At 34.2% G+C, this 21,624-nt stretch overlaps 1 protein-coding gene across 1 annotated transcript in view; it reads left to right on the forward strand.

Moving 5' to 3' along the window:
• Nucleotides 1-21,624, forward strand: part of LOC135072983 (zinc finger protein 177-like) — an 82,332-nt gene that overhangs the window by 27,584 nt on the left and 33,124 nt on the right. The window lies entirely within an intron of this gene.

Raw genomic sequence — 21,624 nt, forward strand, 5'->3', positions numbered from 1 at the left:
GCTAGTCGTCGTAATAATGTCGTGACTGCTTCTCAAGTAATGGTCTGTGTTTAGACGCTGATTCGTGGTTTATATTAAGAGCATAGTTCAAAAGCTAACACCGTAACGAGAGGTCAAACACATTAGCCACCTAGCGGGTCCGTCTAAAAACTTTATTAATCAAAAGTTTTACCATACGTACGGTGAGAATCAAAACTTTGCCTAATATACATGGTAACAGGCCATTTATAACGCTAATAGCTAAAGAAAAATATCGTGTTAATCGGGCCGATAATTATATTTATATGATAATTCCTTAATATTACCATAGGATATTAATGACGGGATACTATGCTTTGCAACAAAAATTACACAGCTTTTAGTTGTTTTCCCATTTTTCACAATTAAATGTTTAATTAATTTAATTATAAGTCTAACATTTTCAACTCGACTTGAACTCTTCCTATCAATTTTGTTCCGGGTTCAATTTGTCAGTTTAACTTTCCCCTGGGGCAAGTTTATCCTGCGCTGTCAGATTTTTTATTAGCGGTCAAGCTGCAGGTCCTGGCTTCACAGGGGTTGCAGCAGTGAGTAAGAGTGGAAATAATAGTAAAGCTCCTGCCACCAACTTTCATGTCAAAAGCTTTGAGTGAAAAGGATGGTTATAATTAAAAGTCTGACAACGTTGTAGAAAGCTTTTTATTCCAGGGTGGACTAAAACGACTGACAGGCTAAGTTTAATTTAGTCAAAATTCTCTACAAAGAAATCACATCGATACATTGCGTAACTTGTACGCTGCTTTTTACAAGATTCCACAAATTTCATAAGAAATAAATAAATCGAAAGCCTACTAATTAATTGTATTAATTAAAACCTGATTTCTGATAAATGATATCAATTTCTGATGCTCCAAAATACAAGCAGTTCTCACATTAACAGATTTTTAATAACGCATCAAAAAGGTATAAAATACTTAAAAAGCTGTCCCCGATCATAAATATAATATTACAAGCGAAATTAATGTGACAAATACCTATATTTATGACGACGCGGACGGAAGCCAAATCATAAATTTATATGTTTTCAAAAGATACACTTTGTCGCCTACCGTTAAGGTTTTCTTTCGGAATTATACAGGTTGAAAAAAAAGGCGAAGGTAAAAAATACATCGGGTTGGCGTTTTAATATGCTTGCTAACATCAGTGATTTAATATTATTGCCTTGCTAAATGATTCATTTGCTTATTAGGAGCTTCTGATTATATATTTTTTTGCATTCTTTGTATAGACGTCATATAAAAGTAAACATTGTACCACCTTTTAAAGCAATTATAAGTACCAATTTGTAACATAATTGGTATTAGAAATGGAAATACGAGTAACAATTTAATAGAATTAATCCATTCTGTTTTTAATAGCCTTTCACCACAATAAGTTTCAATCGACTTGAATTAATGTTCAAACACAGAATAAAACCAAATAAAGTTCTTGTTTTTGTCATGTTTTTTAACAAAATATATTTAAACTTACACTCTTTAGACGCAACATAAATTGCAATTAGTATCATTTTAGCTAACATTTAGGCACTTGCTAATTTCATGACACTTTTCATAAATGAAAGCTCACCAACCGAAAGCACTAACATAATAATATCTGCAAGTATTAAACCATCCTATATCTGACAAAGACACCCTGTATTCCTTAACTTCTGCGTGTAGTATTTTAACTAATGCCCAATAAAATCTCAATTAAGTAACGCCACTTCCTCCAAGAACAACTCTTGTGTCGGAAGCATGCAGTCGTTATAACTGATATATGTGAGAAATTGGGCATTTTACCGCAATCGTCGAATTATAGCGTTTCGGTCCCATAATGTTAGGATTAACACCATAAATAACCATCGCCAGATACATTTGCATCTGTTTAGCGATTCAAATCCGTAGCATTAAGTTTAGTATATTGTTTGACAGAAATTAAATGGTGATTCATAATTTGTTACTCGGGTTATTACGCAGTTTACATGTTAACATATTAATTTGTAATGTGATTTAAATAGATTGGAGTTCATTGTGTAGATTCACTTTTATCTTCGCCGACTTTTTTTACAGGAAGCGTTTTATTAAGAAACCTGTCGACTCTATTTTATTAGAGATCCATTTCAATCCCATTTTAGTCTTAAGAAGAACTTTGAAGAGGTCTAGATTATAGTGTCAGCAGAAATGCATTATATTTTATAGCTGTATCATTTATGTTTGTCATTGTGTGGAAAGCGCGGTTTTCTAACACAATAACCACAATCAAAGTGCGGAAATGTCAAAAACTGTACTGGTATTTACGTGTACGCATGAAGTAAAGGAACATTTAGTACAGCAATGTCATATTAAAACATCTCAAAGTCAAGTGTAAACGATAAAAGCAAATAGCGATCTAATGAGGGTTTTCGCGATTGAAAAATCCGCCAGATGGCAATACGTAGACGGGAGGTCCAAATGTTGCATGATTGGTTATTTTTGATATGACATTGACAGATAATTATGTCAAAACCCTCATTCGGTACAAAAAGATAATAAGCAAGGCGATCACGAAATTAACAAACCCAAACAATGCTTGCTTAAGTGAAGCAGCAAATCGAACGCACAGCGTTGAACAGAGCTCTGTGATTGGTTCGTGTGTTACCCTGTGCGTTCACGCGCACTGTAAGACCTCATAGTAATGTTTGTGAATACGGGCGTTAATTCTGTCACGAACGCTACTTTGTAAGCAGTAGCTTACCTTTACTAGATGCTCCGCCAAGCCTATGCTGAAAATTTGAACTGACCACCTTTGACAGCTGTTTTATAAATAAATAACAATAAAAAAGATTACCTATTTGATCGTGCGCATCCCCAGCCGCAGACATAACCCACCGCAAACAATTCACTCATATTTCACCACAGAACCTTACCAGGTGGCATCTGATACTGAAGGTGTCATACCACATTCTTGATGACATTGTTCATTCTATTTTTCTTTTGTTCGTGATATAAGTTCTATTTTTCATATATTATCTTATATATCTAACCATCTTAGAACTGGGGCTTATTTTCAATCATCGATAAATTTTTGCCTGATCAATAAGTTTGTGCAAATTATGATATAAATTAAGAATATTTGCTAATTAACATCGACTAGTTTCAGTTAATTTCGTGAAAATATTTCAGTAGATCGATAGGTTTCTCATGAAACTGTTAACAATTAAAGCATTGAATTTGAAGAAAACTTTGCATACACAAGGTTACTGGTACTGTTTTATAAAAATGATCTTAATAAGAATCAACTGTACTGTTCAAAATTATCACTTCTATAAATTGCAGCCTCTATAATTCACCCCATGCCCCATAACATAAATAAATTAATGCTAAATCAGAATGCGATTGGAGACCGATCATACACCGTCATACTTATTCATAAATCCCGAGTTACCCGTAATAGTAAACAGGTCCTGGAATCTGGTTCAATAAACGACTGGTCTGGATCCATGCAAATTAGTCGTCTGTGAAAGATGCACCTGCTATGAGTAAAAGAGGACCATCATTGCAATCCATGGAAAAATATACAGTTATTTTACAACTACTCTCAAATGCTACTAGATTTAGGTGCGTATTAGCAAAACAAAGTTCTGGCTATCGATCGTCAGCAACCTATGGAAAAACTTAAACAACTTACTTTGACCGTAACTTTAACAATAACCGGTGCTTTATGTATGGAGATTGACAGATTTTTGACGTTTGTTAAAGTCAAAATAAGATGGTGCAACTCAGCCTAATAGCTACTTTAAAAATATCTTTCTTTGCTCCAAAATCTTTAGATTTATTACAGAAGCTCGGTTCTGGAAATTATTCTTGAATTGAAATGAGAACATTTCAATTCAAGAATAATTTTAATTAGGCGACAATAGCTTAGCCCAACGGTGAAGGTGTCCGACTGGCCGACTCGAAATCCTGGGAACGCTGGTTCGAACTCCGCCGCCGCTGGTTTATTGTGGTGAATATACTCGTAACACAAGCATATTAATATTAAGCTTATTATGAGGGGTATATTTGTGTAAAACAAAATGTTTAATTTCATTTTAGACCATTTTATTTTCACCTTTATCAATCTTAAATGAACCGAACGTTTTAAGAACTCCTAAATCATGTCTAAAAATAACAATTTCTTTTAATTTTCATATTAGCTACTGTAATTTTATATATGCAGCTATAAATACCAATACTAATGATTCCGAATAATATGCAACAAAAAAGTGCTAATTAATGACAATCTTTTCGTATCTTTCTATCAACGAAATGTGATTTATTTGCACTGATTTTTATCAGAAATATCATAAACGTTATTAATGTATTTTGGCTTCCATGTTTCTTAAATTGATCATTAAAAGTCGTGTATCATTGTCTTTTTTATGTCACTGATAAAAATAAACATCCAATATGATTTTTATGGTAGAGTTTCATAATATGAAAACAGTATTACTCGTATTATTTTCGGAAATAATGGAGAGTTAATATGGTAGAGCTTTGTATGTATAATAAATGTAGGTTATACATTATATTAAATTAAGTTAATTAAATAGTTTAGATAAGTATTTTGTTGTGCTGTTGACATTATAAAATATCAGACTATGCGTAAAAGTTGAAAAGTGATCTTATTAATGATGGCACAAAGTTGAGTTTGGTATTCCGTCGCCCGTAAAAAGAGGTGGTAAAGTAGGTATCGGCTTTTTATTTTTTGGCATTTGTGATAAAAATAATGAGGAACTTTATAATCAATTGCTTTCCACCGAAAAATGACTAGTTTTATTTATGAGATCAACTTACTCATAATCAGACTGTCGTTAAGTTTACAAATTCCACCAAAAACAAACCCGTGTGAACTCAACAGCAAGATCTATTTAATTTGCCCAATTTTATTTATTCGATCACACACAAATTATAGACATTTTTTCTACTTTCTCACGCACTTAATTGGTCATATCGAGTTTTGCGCGAGGACGCGTTATATTTCGCTCAAGTCGTCAACTAAATCACATCTTATCGATGTTATATTTTATACCTTATGCCAAGAGACATAAAGGTGAGATATATCGTACATATTGATACCGCGAAATGTACTTCCTGTATACCTTATTTACTGGTTTCTTTACAGAAATGCTGCACCAATAAATTTGATTATACTGGTTATTAGAAAGTTGATAGAAATTGTTACTTTTTCGACATTTTTAATTGTCAGTATTAAATATTCCAAGACACATTTGGATTTAAGAATGTGAAGCGAAATCACTATTATTTATGATTAAAGTTTCCTTATTTATTATCTACATATCAATTTCTTTTAACTTCAGGTCGTCGTTTCAGCTTAATGAAGTCCACTTCTGGACAAAGGCCTCCTCCAAGGATTTTCAACGACCGGTCCTGTGGTCCGTTTAGTTCACTGTATTGCTACTGATGAATATAAGTTTTAACCAATTAAATATTAGTCACTAACCACATTAAGAATAATAAATGCCAAAATATTTACATTTGGACCCGTCAATATGAATTTAATTATTGAAGCTCTTCTTCCGAATGTTAATGGCATCGCTAAATATTTTCATAAATTAAAATAAATAAATATTTTAGTTATATACTAAACTAATCGTTGTGGGATCAGTTTTTGGATTCTTCGGTCACTATCGGACACATCTAAAAAGCCGCCCGTGTGTTGGGCAACATTATTTATAGGTACAATCAGGGATACAAGGCATTTTTTTATAATTTTTAAAATCTTTTCGATGTTAACTTTTCGCGAAAGTAATTAGCACCGCAGCAATTAATTTAACCACCACACCTGTTTATATGTAGGTAAGTATATACATGAAGTATTTATGCCTGGCTTTATGTAAGTAGGATAAATTATTATAATGAAATGAAAGTTGATTTTACCGAAAAGTAATCTTGGTTGATTAGACTATTAAACAAATAAGCGCAACAAAATAAAATCAAGGATTCATATTATTTTACGCATGACTGAATAATTTGGACTATTTAGCTTGTATTACTAAATTTGAATTTACAGAACTATCAATTATTTAAATAGTTATCAAAATTTTTGTAGCCAAAGAATAAATTTTGAATAATTTCTACATTTATCTTAAGTATTTGACGGAGAAAGATGTTTCCATAATTTATCATTAGTTTGAACGCTGCCTTTTAAGTTGATGCAAATATTCAATACACAAAAAGCATAGATAAAGAACATTTTTTAGGTCCAAAAGACAAATCGAATCCACTCAGGCGCCACCGAAGCACGTTTTCCCACACGACTGTCACCAAACCCCCGATGTTGTCAGAACCATTAATGTCCCATGACCACTTGTGACCCGAATCGGTAGCTTAATCGGTCTGTTAATTTGTTAGATCCGAGGTCAAAAGTGCCGGCACTAAAATTTATGGCTTTATTTTAGTCACCTTGTTTATTTTATCCACTTTTTTCGACGAAAATTGACCGTTTGTGTCGCGCCGACCAGATTTTTTAGTTTATTGGCGCTTTCCGATGTTGATAATGATGCAATTAATATATTTTTTATTGGAATGGGTTCTTTAAACACTTTGATTTTAAAAGGATTTATTGGTAGTCAAATCTACTTATGTTTGAAGTGTAGTATGTAAATATTGGCTTTGTGTAAGTGTTCCTATATAGTTTAAAAATACTTTTTGTCTTAGAGTCAAGCTCTCTTGTCCTGAATCCTTAGTTTGATTCTTAGATAGGTCAGCAAAACCGAATAAAAGTATTACTACTTCTGGTTATAGTAGGACCTTTCTGACTTCATACTGACTTTGAAAGAAATGTAATTGGCTGTAGTTTGAAAGACTACCTGAGCTGTTGGCACTAATATTTTCACCACGTTCACAAATCGCTAATTATAAAGTTACACTTATTTATCATCTTTATCAGTATCCCCAGATCCATCAGGAAGGTTAGCGGTGCCCAGAAAGCTGACAGCGTTTCCGCAAATTGATATTTTGTCTTCTTGAAATAATCGTTTAAATTATTGATTAAAAAAACGTATTCGCCGTTACAAAACCCAATAGTGTTGATTGTATAATCAAAGAAGCCGCGGGCCATGTTTGGCATTTTTCAATAGATATAGGAATGTTCAAAGATAATAATAAAATGAAAAACGATTGGAAAGCTGATTGAGTTTCTTGTTTTTAAAATATTGCAATACTCTTAACATACGTCGCTATTTTAGTATTCATACTTTACTCTTGAGTTATAGATGGTCGAACGAGCTAAATGTTCAATATGTGTTGTATTTTAAATTGAAGATACAGAAATACATTTACAGTCATGGCTTCGCCAAGTCTGAATTACAATCATCGTTCATATCCATCGGTACGAGTATGTTCCGTCCCGACAAATATTTAATGAATTTTAATTCTGGATAGTCGTTAGTTTTATTATTGTTTTTATAAGTATTCAATAGCCATTGAACTCTTGCGTCACGGATGTGGTGGTGATCACTTACTATCATGCGAACTATAAGGCCGATGTGAAATAGTGACGCTTTAAAGTGACGCATAGTCAAGGTGTTGTATTGTATGTGTTTCTATGCTTACTGAAGATTATTTTCATGTTATAAAATGTTGTCTGGCAAGATAAAACAAAATGCTAGTTCCTTATTCTACGAGTAGTTGTAATTAGTTACTTTCATTACCAGGTCATTTAATTTCCTCAGAAGAAGTAAGATGGATTCGTCCTCCTCACTTTCCGAGTTGATCAGACAGTTTGAGAAGACCTGATGTTTGCATAATTTTCTATTTTAGTCACTTCTTATGACACACACGTAAATAATGGGAGTGGATATGCCACTCTGCTTATCTTAGCATCGCTTGATGCTCTTTTACAGGTTGCAGACCACAAATAAAGTAGTTGCAGACCGAATTCCGCATGATTAGTTTAAAAATATCTACTTGTTTCGGTCAAGGTGCGATCGAAAAAGCGTTTAGCATTAAAAAGTGGTCCATTTCTAATCTATAGCACGTGTAAGTACAGACAAGTTCAGATTCCCCTATTAATAAGCTCGACAAAGAACCCATATCGAGTAACGGTAAACCGAGAATGTTAATATGGAGCAATACTCATTTATCTCAAGTACGTTGCTTAAGTGATGTTTAATTCGGTAGATAAGTCAGATACGTGATTAGAAACCTCGCTACTTGTAAGTTGACCAGTCAGTCGAAATGAGATCGACGAGTCAATTTTTTATTGTATTTACTTACAGAAGTCATTGTAGATAGGTAAGTCGAAAGAAGAATTATTTGTAAAACACTTTTTTTTACGTTAAGTTCGGTTTTTGTACTGCATTTTCGTGTGTAATAAAGATTTTAAATAAATAATTAATAATCTATACAATAAAAATAATTTTTTTTAGAACTACAATGTAGAGCTACAAGAAAACCATGAGAAAGGTTTAAATTTATCGATATCTCTAGTCACTGCTATGATACGAGTACTATCAATATTTTGTTAAATATTAACAGAATTTACGTGAGTCTCACTATCGAAAGTATCGATAGTTTTCATATTTTGCTGTCGATGTAGTACCTAGGAGTTGATTTTTAATTAAAAACAAAATCTATGCAACGCTCGCTGTTTAGCAGAAACCTTATCTTTTTTAATTAAAAGCATCGTGCAATCCACTGTAATAAACTTTATAATCAAAACAAGCACTAGTATAAACAAACATACGAGTAAGTACAGTTATTTGATTTTACCTGTTTAATAGAACGTGCTTTGTCGGTAATTATGGAAATTATTAAATGATTAATGAGGCAATTAATAACTTGATCGTTTAGTACTTTTATTTGCCGATGTGAAAGGACGCATGATTAATTAACGTTTATTTTAAAAAGATTGGCTACTTAAGTATTAAAATTGAAAGATAAATGCGTTGTTAGAGTGAAAATTATGATACGAGCATCACGCTTCTTTAATTTTGTTTATTTTTAATATTATGTTTAATTATCATTAACTAATGGATTAAAAGGCGATGGCATTTAGCTTTATGGTGGTAAAACGTTGGTTAATTGTTTCCGTCGTCTTGTAATCAAACTCATTAATAAGATAAAAGCATTATTTCTATGCGATGTGATTCCTTCTTTCATAAAAAGACGCATCGTGCTTTGTTTTATTCTGTAAAAGCAATAATGTAATGTTTCCATATGATTTAATTACTTACTTATTATGAGTACAAATTAAAACCTACTTTTCCAGTAATTTGTAAGGGCGTAACTGAAATATTTTATTTTATCAGTGCCCTCAGCACGACTGACTCACGTAATCGCAATCCTTACCTATGCAACCACAGATGCGCGTAGGCGCTGCTTTGTTTTTCATAAAAAAAGATTATAACGGAAACGATATTTATTCGTGCTCTGGATACAGTAGTGATACAGTCCAACCCAATTGCTTTGACGTGGCACATAAAGTTTGTGTTTTATATGCCAAACGGGACATGTTTTGTCTTTCCGAGGTTTGCAATAAAATATCCATTTGAATTCCATGCTTTCATTTCTGGTTTAAGCTATAGAGTGTATAGGATTATTTAGTTTGTTTATAACGAAGTGAGATCACAAGTAAATTCTGCACGAATGTGTGTATGAATTGAAAATTTTAGTAGTTTGATGATACTTCTGTGGTAGAGTATGTCTAACGATTGCAGTCCATTTTGCAATATCTCTATTACTTTATTGTTTTGATGCCAGCCAACTTTTACTTAAAATTTATTCTTATATTACCTTAAAGACCTCATAAACTTAGCTGGTAGGTGCTAGACGCAGGCCGCTACCAACCGGGCGATGTGAATCATTGGGGGAGGCCTATGTTCAGCAGTGGACGTGGATGTCTTGTGGCTGATTGATGATGATGATGATTCTTTTAATATTAACTAGCTTTTTCTTGCGGATTTATTCGCGCGAATTTCTATCACAAAAATATTTTATTGTGAGCGTACCCTTGAGAAACTTGGAATTATTGCTCTTGATCTCTCTACCAAATTCAGTTTAAATCGTTGTGGTTTGATCTTGACAAGGTAACAGAAGAAGAATTAGCGTTGATTTGAATAAATGTAACTAATAAATGAACGGTCTTGTGCTGCCCGCATCCAGGTTCTTCCCGCGACCTTTACCAGCTCGTCCGTCCACCTAGTAGGAGGCCTGCCTAGATGCGGGCAACGCAGGACTGTTCATTGTGGAAAACTTTAGGGGAGTCCTTTGTCCAGCAGTGGACGTCATTTGGCTGAAACGAACGAATGAAGTAATAAATGTTGCTAAAATTGTCCCGCATAATATTTTTATCCAACACTGGACTTGTAGCTTTGTCGACTCTCAATAGTGGGATAAGCACATAAAGCTCCTACTTTATGACCGGACTGCAGTTTAGTTCTACTATGTAGGACGTCCTTTGCGGAATTTAGTACCACTGTTCTTTGCTAATGTATTGGAGTATTCTCGAAATAAATTTCTAAATTGTAGGGAGAAAATAGTTTTGGTTATTTTAGCTATACAATGGACTTAAGACTGTAGGTATAATAGGCACAGACGACAGCACGTTAAGGTGAACACCACGAGATCTTATGTAGTTGTTATAGGGGTGAATTTTTAACAAACAATTATGTATAGTCTGTTAAAGTCGTCTGTACAGTGTGCCACAGTTCCAGCTACCCACTTCCGTTTTTCTCTCGCTCTCATCAAAATGACGATTCTTTGTTAAAGAACGAGACGACGTGACCGGAAATGGATAGCTGGAAGTGTGGCCCATAGTGCAACAATTAGACTGCAAAAATGTAAATAAAACAAAAGAAGATCAATAATTTCGAGCCATCTGTAGATGATCACGGAATAATGAAATTCGGCCTGTAGAAAATGTCAATACATTTAAGTAAAGATTTCAAAACTTTAAAATTGTAAACATACATTCAAAACCAGATATACTTATATTACAGCATAAATTTTAATAGACCGCAAAGCAAAGAGGCGAAAAAAGCCCAAAGCTATCTGGCGGCCTCAAGGTTTATCTCCCCGTGATATATCGGCTACCGGCGCGGGCGCACCGTCCCACCAATCACTAAATAATTACAAACCTGCGGAACTCGAATTAAAATGCTCGCGGGATGTACCGCGGAGTTTTGTTTCGAGCATTTTTTGGGCTAATTGATGTATTTCGAGATTCAAGGATTAAATGACGTTTGGTATTTGCTGAGCTTGAAATTGGGCTTTAGAAATTCTAAAGTGTCATTTGGTCATATTTCCTGTAGTTTTTTATGCTGCAGCATCTTTCATCAATCAGTTCGTGTCGACGTCTGAATATGCGAACATCAGCAGGATTACTCTAGTGCATTATATTCTACCTCTACAACCCGTTTCTGGCCTGAGTGTAGGTAATTTAGGCTAAATCCTCACTTTTATTTCTGGTAAAATTAAAGATGGACGTCCTCCTGCAGTGAAGAATAAATGACCTGATGATGATGAAATTTGAAAAATAAAATGATTTTGGTTTCATAAATAAACACAATTAAAGGTACCTACTAAGCTTAACTATACCTACTCGATATTTCGTCCACGATTTGTTTCAAAACTTAAATTACACGTCTATCGCTCCCCCACCCACCTACACTCCATTCACGACTATTATCATCATTGCCTTACAATACCAACTCTAGCTATTCCGTGTTCTAAAACGCCAACCGAATGCAACCGGCGAATCTTGGCCCGGACCCGCCCCTCTATTTAGTGCAATTATTACGTCGCCTCGGAAGCCAAAACGAAAAAGTCGAGCATAGAACCTCGGACCTTGATTAAAATTGTGACGGGATGATTGCGCCCGCGCAGCATCTGCCAGCGAGATCTTTTTCGGAACGGTAGCTGAACGCGAATTTGTTTGTGCGAATATGGTAGGGAATATTTTAAAGGAGATTTAATTTGAATCCTTGAAGCTGATACCACTCTAGATGAGAAATCAAATTAATAGTTTATGGGTGACTGTCACACTGATGATGTCAACAGCCTCTCTGTAATTTATGAATGTAATTATTACAGAAATGCTGCATAATGGTTATCATTGATTTTAGGTGATTTCAATTAATTGAACTGAATGTGAATATGACCCTCATTTTGTACTTATTTATTTTCAAATGTACAGACAATGAATAAAAAATAAAGGTACTAACTGACAGTAATTCTTTGACTAAGTAAATAAGAATATCTTAAACATTTGGATCAAACGACAGGCCGTTGAGCGTTATCTGAAAATTGAATTTTCATCTCTGAATCTCGTAATCATGTAAGAATGTCCGTAAGTGTTACTTATCTCGTGCGATGCGACGAATTCGTAATTTGACTTTTCTTTTTTTATCAATCAGTGCCCCACACTAAACATCTCGAATGCCACCAAACAGTATTGACGCGGGCATCACGAGCGGAACGACGACATCAGACACCTACCTACTACAATTTAACGGTTACGCTACTGGGACGGATCACGACTGGGACATTAGGGTGGACATTTTGTGTTGTACTCCAAAATATCGTTATAATGGTACCTATTAAGCTTGCTTTAGTCATGGTTTGGAAGAAGCCCCAAACGTTCCAGATGGAAGTTTTTATAATGAAAGCATATCAAGTTGGGTTATAGAATTACAAAAGATTCCAAAATACTCTTGTGCTTAGAAGGACTTGGTAGGTGTCAGGTTAATATTTAATAGCTTACAATCATAACTCACCCTATGTCTTCAAACAAGCATAATAAGCAATAAAGGTGTTGACAAGGACACGGTCAGTTAACCACCCCATAGTTACTATGGTTAACCATACCGTGTAAGTTTGGCGTGCGATACCTTTAGTCACGGTATTGCACACGGTGATCGTAAATTATAGGCGCCTATAAACACTGAGCATTTATTTAAGTTGCTGGGCATTTATTGCTTAATGAAAAAATAAATTGCTTTATTTTGCGAGGAATATGATAAGATTGAGCAAATTAGATTTATACTCGTATCATAATTAGATCTATCAATAAACAAATAAATAAGTAACTTACTGTAGATACGTACGTCCAGGGATTGTACCCCTTTAATTCCCGCGAATCAAGACACAATACATTATCAATTGTTACGCGGTCATATTATAAAATTATTATGCGACCGCTTGGGGATTGATGGGTTTAGGAAACACATTCATACAATAAGTACGAGCAAAAACAATGGTTTACTTTGTAGGAAATAGACAAAATATATCATGTTGAGATACATAATTCATTCATCGATTTTACTGAAAAAACTGAACCACTGCTACCGTGAGGAAGCAAAGAATTTTATAAATAAACGATTTAATCAACCCAGACATTCCAATTACCATACTCACAAAACCAATAATAAACAGCCATTGCGTGTCAACAAATTAATCTTTATTGTAATCGAATTAGCTTTAACCATAGCATTTACACGGTTGTTGCGTGCAATACCGACCGTGAAGGCTTCACGGTCCAGTATACCACGTGCGAGGTATATGGGGTAGTCAGCCAACCGTAGATGCACCTGTGACAAGATTAAATGATAAATACTGGGGATTTAGCCTTCTGAAGGACGCACACGCAGTAAAATAGGGATCTTCTGATGTGAAGGCTCTTCAAGGTGAAGCTTAACCCTTTGCGCGATTTAAGTGTCAATCACTGCTTTATTGGAAACTATTATGTGCCTATTTAAACCGATTTATAGCTCATTTTTAATCACCAAATAACTAGCATAATCGGGTAAAAAAAACTGTTGAAAAAAATGTCATTGGCTTCAATGTATTATTGCAATATACACCTACTTAATTATATAATACAGTGTTTTTGTGATGCAAAGCCTTACAAAAAGGTCACTTGTATGATATAATTGACTACTAGTTTCTTAAAGTATCACATGCATTCAAAACATTAACAAATTATGAAGATAATAATGATGCTAGAATTAGTGTAAAAGAAAACACTAAAACAAAAAACAAACAACCTGCAAGTAAACCATAAATAACTTACAAACATCAGGTGCGTCACCACGGTTGAGTATACCACGTGCGTGCACTATGGAGGGTGGTTGATAGACCATAGCGTTCACACCTGTTTAGCTTTGAAGAGGCGTGCTGCAAAATGTAATAGGCGTAAAGACCACAGGCGTCATTTTGTAAATTGATGACACAGACGTAGAAGGGTTAAATTGATAATGGTTAGTACACAATGCTACTTATGATTTAATTTTAATGTGTTGTTGTGATAATGAAGGTGATCAATAAAATGATTAATCTTGCTCTATACTCAAATCACAACAAAATCATGCTCTATTTCTTGCACAAAATACAATAAGAAACTCGATAATTTAGATAATATTTTAATGTAAGCATTTAGATTTCTTTATGCGTATCATTTAAAGGTTTACCATCATTTCATCCAAGAAGAAAAACATTTAACCCTTGTAAGATTTACCACAAAATTATGCTGCAAGTGCTCAGTGGTTGTGTTTTTTCATTTCCTCAAGCATTTATTGTGAAACTATAGCATTGAGTATCCAAATTACAGATACCTGTTGAATTGGTACACAATCACAGCAACTGTCGGTAGAGGGAAACGAAATGAGGTGCAATTTTAGATCATGACTGTACCATTTGGAACTACGAAGTCACCCTCCAGTCATAACAGGTGCAAGGAAGGAGGACTTAGCGGGATCCTATCCGACTAGAGACTGCTTAGTATTAGTTATTTGTTTCTTTGTAGTAATACAATATTTAATATCACGTCATGATCTATATTGACCCCCTTAGAAATGTACCAAACGATCATGATTTACTTAAATTTTGTGCCAATTTGTTAACAAAATATTATTTCTTCCCATTTTTTTTCGGAACGCAATATAGGTAGATAATGTTTCAATAATAATATTGTCCTAGGGTGTATAAAGAGTAAAATTGATTAATATCCCCCAGAAGACACCAGCCCTTCAGTATTAGTTTGAAGTTAACACCCAGCACTTCTAAGAATCTAACGAAATTTAAGGCAAAGTAAGTTCTTAAAATCAACCTTGTCAGTCTATTTTACATATTTAATAGAAACAGTTGATTGAAACACATTGATAGAAAATGTACAACAAGCAGATTCCAAACCAGGTTATTGGTTTACATTCGCATTTGCAAGAATTCTCAATATTGAAAATGATCGACACAATCGATCTGAATTTGAATGTAATTCGCTCCGTCTTGTGTTTTGTTCAACAGCCCGTTGTCCAGTTGCAGGTAATATTGGGTTATTACTGTTTACCCCCGGCCTTCACGACTCGTACCACTTCAGAAATTGTTTCGAACACTTTTCTTGGGGCACGTGCTATATCGGCTGCAATTGTGGTCGCTTCTACAAGCTCTATCTGTTGTTCTTGTTTTCTGATAACATTATTTGTTATGGGATTATGGTCTGAGATTGTGTGTTCATATGATTCATATTCTACTCTTACTATAGCATTCTCATCAGTATTATTATTAACATTAACAACTTTCTTTTTGTTGTCAATGGTACTCGTATTTACATAAACAGTATCATTGTTGGTGATTACTATAACTATACCGTATTTCCTAATCAATTAGCTTTAATTTCCACCAAATTAGCAGTTGGCAAAGGAAACATTAAACGCAAACTGTGTCAGCTGCGTTACATTCTTGGTGGTACTTATAAAAGGTCTTTAGAATTTAAATTCTAACTGGACGTTTTTTTGGCCGAAATCCAAAACGTAATGGCGTACGCGCACGAACGCGTGCAATTTGGTGGAAGTGCGGCAAATAATCGCCTGAGGGCGACGCGAGCGCAATCATACTGTGAGCGCGTGTCCATTCGACTTCGAAGGGATAGAAAGTCGAGATTGTACGGTGTATGTAGATGATAGAGCTGTGACTTCTTATCAGATCATCGTTTATTGATAGAGACTCCTTAGAGCCGACCATGAAACTGACGAATAAAACAAATGCAAATTGAAACGACACAATTTAGGCCATCGAAATCCTATCGCTACGACACGATCTTTTTCTAACAACCCAGCATGATGATGTTTTGCTTAGGTAATAAAGGTTCTTTATTTATCAAATTAAATCCTAATAGAACTATTGTCATTCGATCACTTACGAAGTATGGAAAGTCCAAAGCATTGACCGTTCATTACCTACATCTAAAGCTTAGTAAAACAAGCGTTTATTAGATAGCATATTTATAACCATTGAGAAACTATTCATAAACATTTTGTTGGTTGTTACATATTTAAAAGATATTTATATGATGCAGGTATGTGCAATTTCTTTTTACAATATTGAGAAATTTCCGTCAACTATAATATGAAATTTATTAAAATATTTATTCCTTGTCTCATTATCTTAATTCAGTTGATAAATTATGTAAAGATGAATAATGAAATGTTTCAACAGAATTATTTCAAATTACTACCTGTTAATGTATATTCTTTTATTAATGTGAGTTTGCATTTAATTACGGTTGCGAATTTTAATTTTAGCCTAAATCTTAAATGTTTTAAGTCCAACAAAACGTATCGTTTTAAACATTGGAATAATATCCCGGCTAAAATTTAAACCAGCTATCAAGCGTGGATGTCAGAATGTGCGCCTGCGGCCCGGACGTTCATTTCGGCTTCTGTTTAAGAACGCGATCTCGAAATTGATGTATTACTCACTTATGCACTTATGGCTGTATGCCTGTTTGGTGTACTACTGAATTTATTGATCGATTTTTAAATTAAGTTATTTCGAAGTTTATGTCTATTGAGGAATGAAAATTGACTGTAATCTATTTGCTAGTTCAAGTCTTCATTGCTAGTTCATCACAAACACAAAACTTTGTTTAAAATAGTCGATTGAAAATTTTCTAAGTGACAAATTCAAAATATTAATATTTTATACCTTGGTATCAGACTCGACATTATCTAGAAAAAAGAAGAAGTCAATGAAGTGATTTCGAGATTACTATCAAAAATAAAGATTAAAGATACCACAAAATATCTGTTCAAAATATACCCCAAGACAGTTTGATCTTCATTTCGATTTTGAATTTTAAATATCACCGTATGTGGCCCGTATTCTATGAAGCCCTCTTAAAAACGCATATCTTTTATGACAAAAAGCTAAAGATCCAGAAAATCCATATTCCAATCGATCCGATGCGATCAATCGATCTCATTCGATTTCGTAAGCGGTCTCTATCAAATTTAATTGATGTCAACTCGAGTTGAATCAAAATCATTTCAAAATACATTATAATGAGCGTAGCCTTAATTGATTCTTTGGAATATTTTTTAATGTTTTGACTCTGATTACCCACTCTTGATTTACAATTTTGAATTATTTCAAGAGCTATATTCAAGTTAATTTTGATTTCATTTCATTGCCATTTCTTGATAGATACTTACTGAATTATTAAATAAAACTTAAAATGAAAAATCATTGTTTCTACTATAAAATATTAATAATAATTTTGTATTTGGTAAGATTAAAACTTCGAAAAATCATGACTTATTAAATTTTTTCTAAATGGAAGTGCATTAGTGCCGTACTGCCGTGCTAGCGATATCAGCAGTAACTCCATTTTTTGGAAAAACTATAATGAGCTCTATTTCAGATGAGCTGACGGTAGTTTTTTAACAGCAAAATTGGAGTTACTGCTGATATTGCTAGCACGGCAGCGTAAGTGTATGTAGGTACCTAACAAAACGTCAACCGTAATTACACTATACCTCCATACCTAAATCATCCATCTGGTATAAACTCTACCAACCGATAATCACCCTAATCGCAATCACAAAACACACATACAAATCTTAAGAATAGATTACTCAACGTCAAGGCATAAAATCATAATTTCCCTTATCACATTACGGGCGCGGTGACCGCGAGCGATCACGGCCGAACAGAAGCGCCGCGGCCGTCGGCGTGCGTGCGCGCAGGTTAAGGGCGGTGTACACTGTGGATGAGATTTATTTTTATGATTTAATTTAACAACTTTATCGGTCACACAAAGAAAAAAACGGTACAAAAGGCGAACTTAATGCCATGTGGTCTCTCCCAGCTAACTTTAAGCAAAAAGAGAATTTGAGTAGGCGGTGCAAAATAATATACACACTAAAATTTACACTAAGTAATATCCGAGTACCTGATATTTATGATGTATCACAGTATATTTTATAGGTGCTATTTAAAATATTCTGTGTGCCTACCATGAGTTTACGTTAGGTGAGCTCGCTAGCGAATACGTCAAAAAATTCTATGAAGATTTTATTTCTTGAAAGTAGCCGCTAGGGGCGCTGCACAATATGTCATACATTTAAATGTCATTTTTTTACGCAGTCGCTAGCGAGCACACCTAACGTAAACTCATGGTAGGCACACTGAATAATAAGTGCTGTCGATAACATCTTGAGATTCGAGCTTTGCTCCAAAATAGGTTCAGTAAAGCGAAGAAATTGCATGTCATTTATAGATGGCTGAAATAGCTGAGCTTTATGATACTGTAACAACCTAAATGTACCTTTTTTCAAATGCAAATAAGTCTTTTTTTATATTATATTCACTTACACTTAAATTTTTTTTAAGTTAACTTAAGTGAATGAAAGTTATTGCTTTTTTGTGATAGAGCAATTAAAATAATACGTTCACGTAAAGCTCAAGCTTTTAAGTTACTTCTAAAAAGATGTTAAGACACTAATTAGACAAACCACAGCTCTAATATTTTAATAAATCAAAAGATAGATTCAACAACTCTACCGTTTTTAAAAATAAAACTTTAACGAATAATCTGTGTAGACCTGCCTTAACACTGACAAAAGGAGTGAAATACTGACAGTTATGCGGCCACTGGCGGCTTCGTTCGACCGCCTATCCCGGTAACGAGTCTCATTCTCTACTAAATGCTTTTATGTTAGAATAAGCTAAGGAATAAATCAAATACGTACACTTTATTCTTTGATGCAGTGTTGAAAAACAAAAGCACGATGATTAAACGAAGAAAAAAACAAATGAAATGATACTGGCCAGTGTTTTTAAAGAACATGCGCAGACGTCTCTTCGTCAGACTACGTTTTGTGCTGTAAAATAACACTAATAACAACTACATTAAAATTTAAGTTGCCAGTATTAGCATGTTATGAACTAGGACACAAAAATTAATTATGAATAAAAATAAAATAAAAGCAATATTTACGGGCAGGGTTTCCCAAACTATGGGTAGCGACCCAGTAGTGGGTCGCGAGCGGACATTGAGTGTGCCCTGCCTGTAGAACGACACACCACCCCACCTATCCAACCGCTGGGCAGCTGGGTCCCGAGTTTGGGAACTTGTATTAAATGAGTCGTAGCCCAGACAACTTTGGGAACCACTGATTACGGGGATCGTTGACGAAATTTAATATTTTCCTGTATCATCGGGCTTTAATAATAAACATGTCTTTTCCGGTCCATACTCCAAATAACAGGAAAATAGAACCTTATGAGGTATTTACAATCCTAATTTTATATCAAAATAAACGTAACAGGAAATGTGCCAATTACGAGTATTAATAGGCATTCGCTAACGCTTTAATAAATATTTAGATAAATAACGCAAAAACTGAAATAACAATCTTGAAAATACTTGAAAATCCACCCTATACATTTTGTACAATACAGGGTGTGGGACAAAAAATTTTGCGACAAAGAACTCCAGACGGTCCCAATTTATTCAGTCCTGGATTAACGGGACAACGATTTATGGGGTTGACAATCGGGACACAAAAAGGCAAAGGATCTTTATAGGCTTTAAAACAGTTAGGCACATTTTTGCTAAAGTTTTTGTTTTGTTTTTTAGATTGCCCATTTTAGAGGTCTCGTAGTTTGGGGATGTCACCATAAAACGCTGGGTTAATGAACGTAAGTTCTGATACTATTACAGTATTCAATTTAAAAAGAACTTTAGAATGCTAAAAATATCATTATTTAATCCAATCTCTGAGTCTTTCAATCAAGTAGGTAGGTACTTATTGATGTAATAAAGGCTATTATAAGAAAATATACCGTGGACATACAAAAGCATTGAACGAAGTCGCAGGTAGTTAAATTAAAATGTAGTCTACATTTCCAATTTCCTATTTCGAACGGAAAGCTTTTACACCCTATCGTTTTCTATAATGCAATTTGTGTGTAAGAAAACATTTAATAGATATTGTACAATTATGTACGCATTCAATTGAACTAAACAGTCGCGTGGAATTATACAGTCACGACCGAACAAATACAGACGATTCTGAGCCTTGTTGAAATCGCTTAAGAGCAATAAGACGTTTCATTCCATTTGGGATCGTATCAAGCGAAATAACTCGAGTGCAGTATGCATAAGTACATTATCATAACATGATGTAAATTGCGTGCATTTCTCTAATCGCACACGTCAAAGATTATCATAATAAAGTTTGTAGATATGCAAAATGAGATGGAACAAGATCACTTGCAAAAACATTTGTATTTTAGAAACTCTGCCCATCTGCTTGTTGATCCAATTTACTTACCTAACTAGATGTTAAGAACTAACTTAAGAATTTAAAATTGATTTTACAGTTACTAACATCTACATTTCTGAACATTTATACATTAAAATGTTGACTGTTTTTAATAATCATCATCATCATTTCAACCATAATAGGACGTCTACTATTGAACATAGGCATTGCCAGATTAGCCGGTTTTAGGTAAATTTTTCGTTAAAAGATCTAAAAGATATTTTTGTTACTTTACGGTTAACACAGTGAAAGTTTTTAAATCTAAATGTTTGTCTAACAAAACAAAGAATCGCTATATTCAACCTCAATCAACATTTACCGATAAGAACCCCGCACAATCCAATTTTCAATTGCAAACTCCGCGTTTATTTCCTCTCTAAATGCAATGGCATATCTGCGTCGTTTGATCCTTAATCTATGGATCTTAGTTAGCTTTCAACTAACCGCCAGAGCGGAGAGGTTATGCGTAATGACGTGAAAATTACAACAAATATGAACGCGGTGGACGGAGCCGCAAGATTCAATCCGCCGTTTTGCAATTAATGGATGAGATAGAAGGTTAAGTGGGATTTACACGGATCGTTTATCCTGGATTGAGAGCTGTGGAAATCGGAGGAATAGGATTGAAAAGCGGTATAGAAGTTGTTTTGTATTTCAACATGGTGAAAGCTTTTGTCGGGAGCTATTAGCAACTTTTTGTTACAACTCTATGTTCTGACCATCCAATTCTTAATGCCAATAGCAATAAAGAATAATTGGGTGTACTTACCTACATATTATATTCCCTAACTGATCAACATGATTTAAAGGTTGGTCCTAGAATATGGCGTGGACTTTACGAGTATAAATAATACGCTTTGAAAGTCGGTATTTCTTTAAATATCGATAAAATCTGAGTACGTTATGTATCAAAATGAGTAAGAATGGCTCACCAGAGTTGATAACTAGATAGTTCTGAGCGTATTGAAGTTTCGAGAAACTGAAATTATATTACTTCTATTCTCATTTTTAGATTGCTATTT

This window comes from Ostrinia nubilalis, chromosome 6 (assembly GCF_963855985.1).
Source record: "Ostrinia nubilalis chromosome 6, ilOstNubi1.1, whole genome shotgun sequence".
Taxonomy (NCBI): domain Eukaryota; kingdom Metazoa; phylum Arthropoda; class Insecta; order Lepidoptera; family Crambidae; genus Ostrinia; species Ostrinia nubilalis.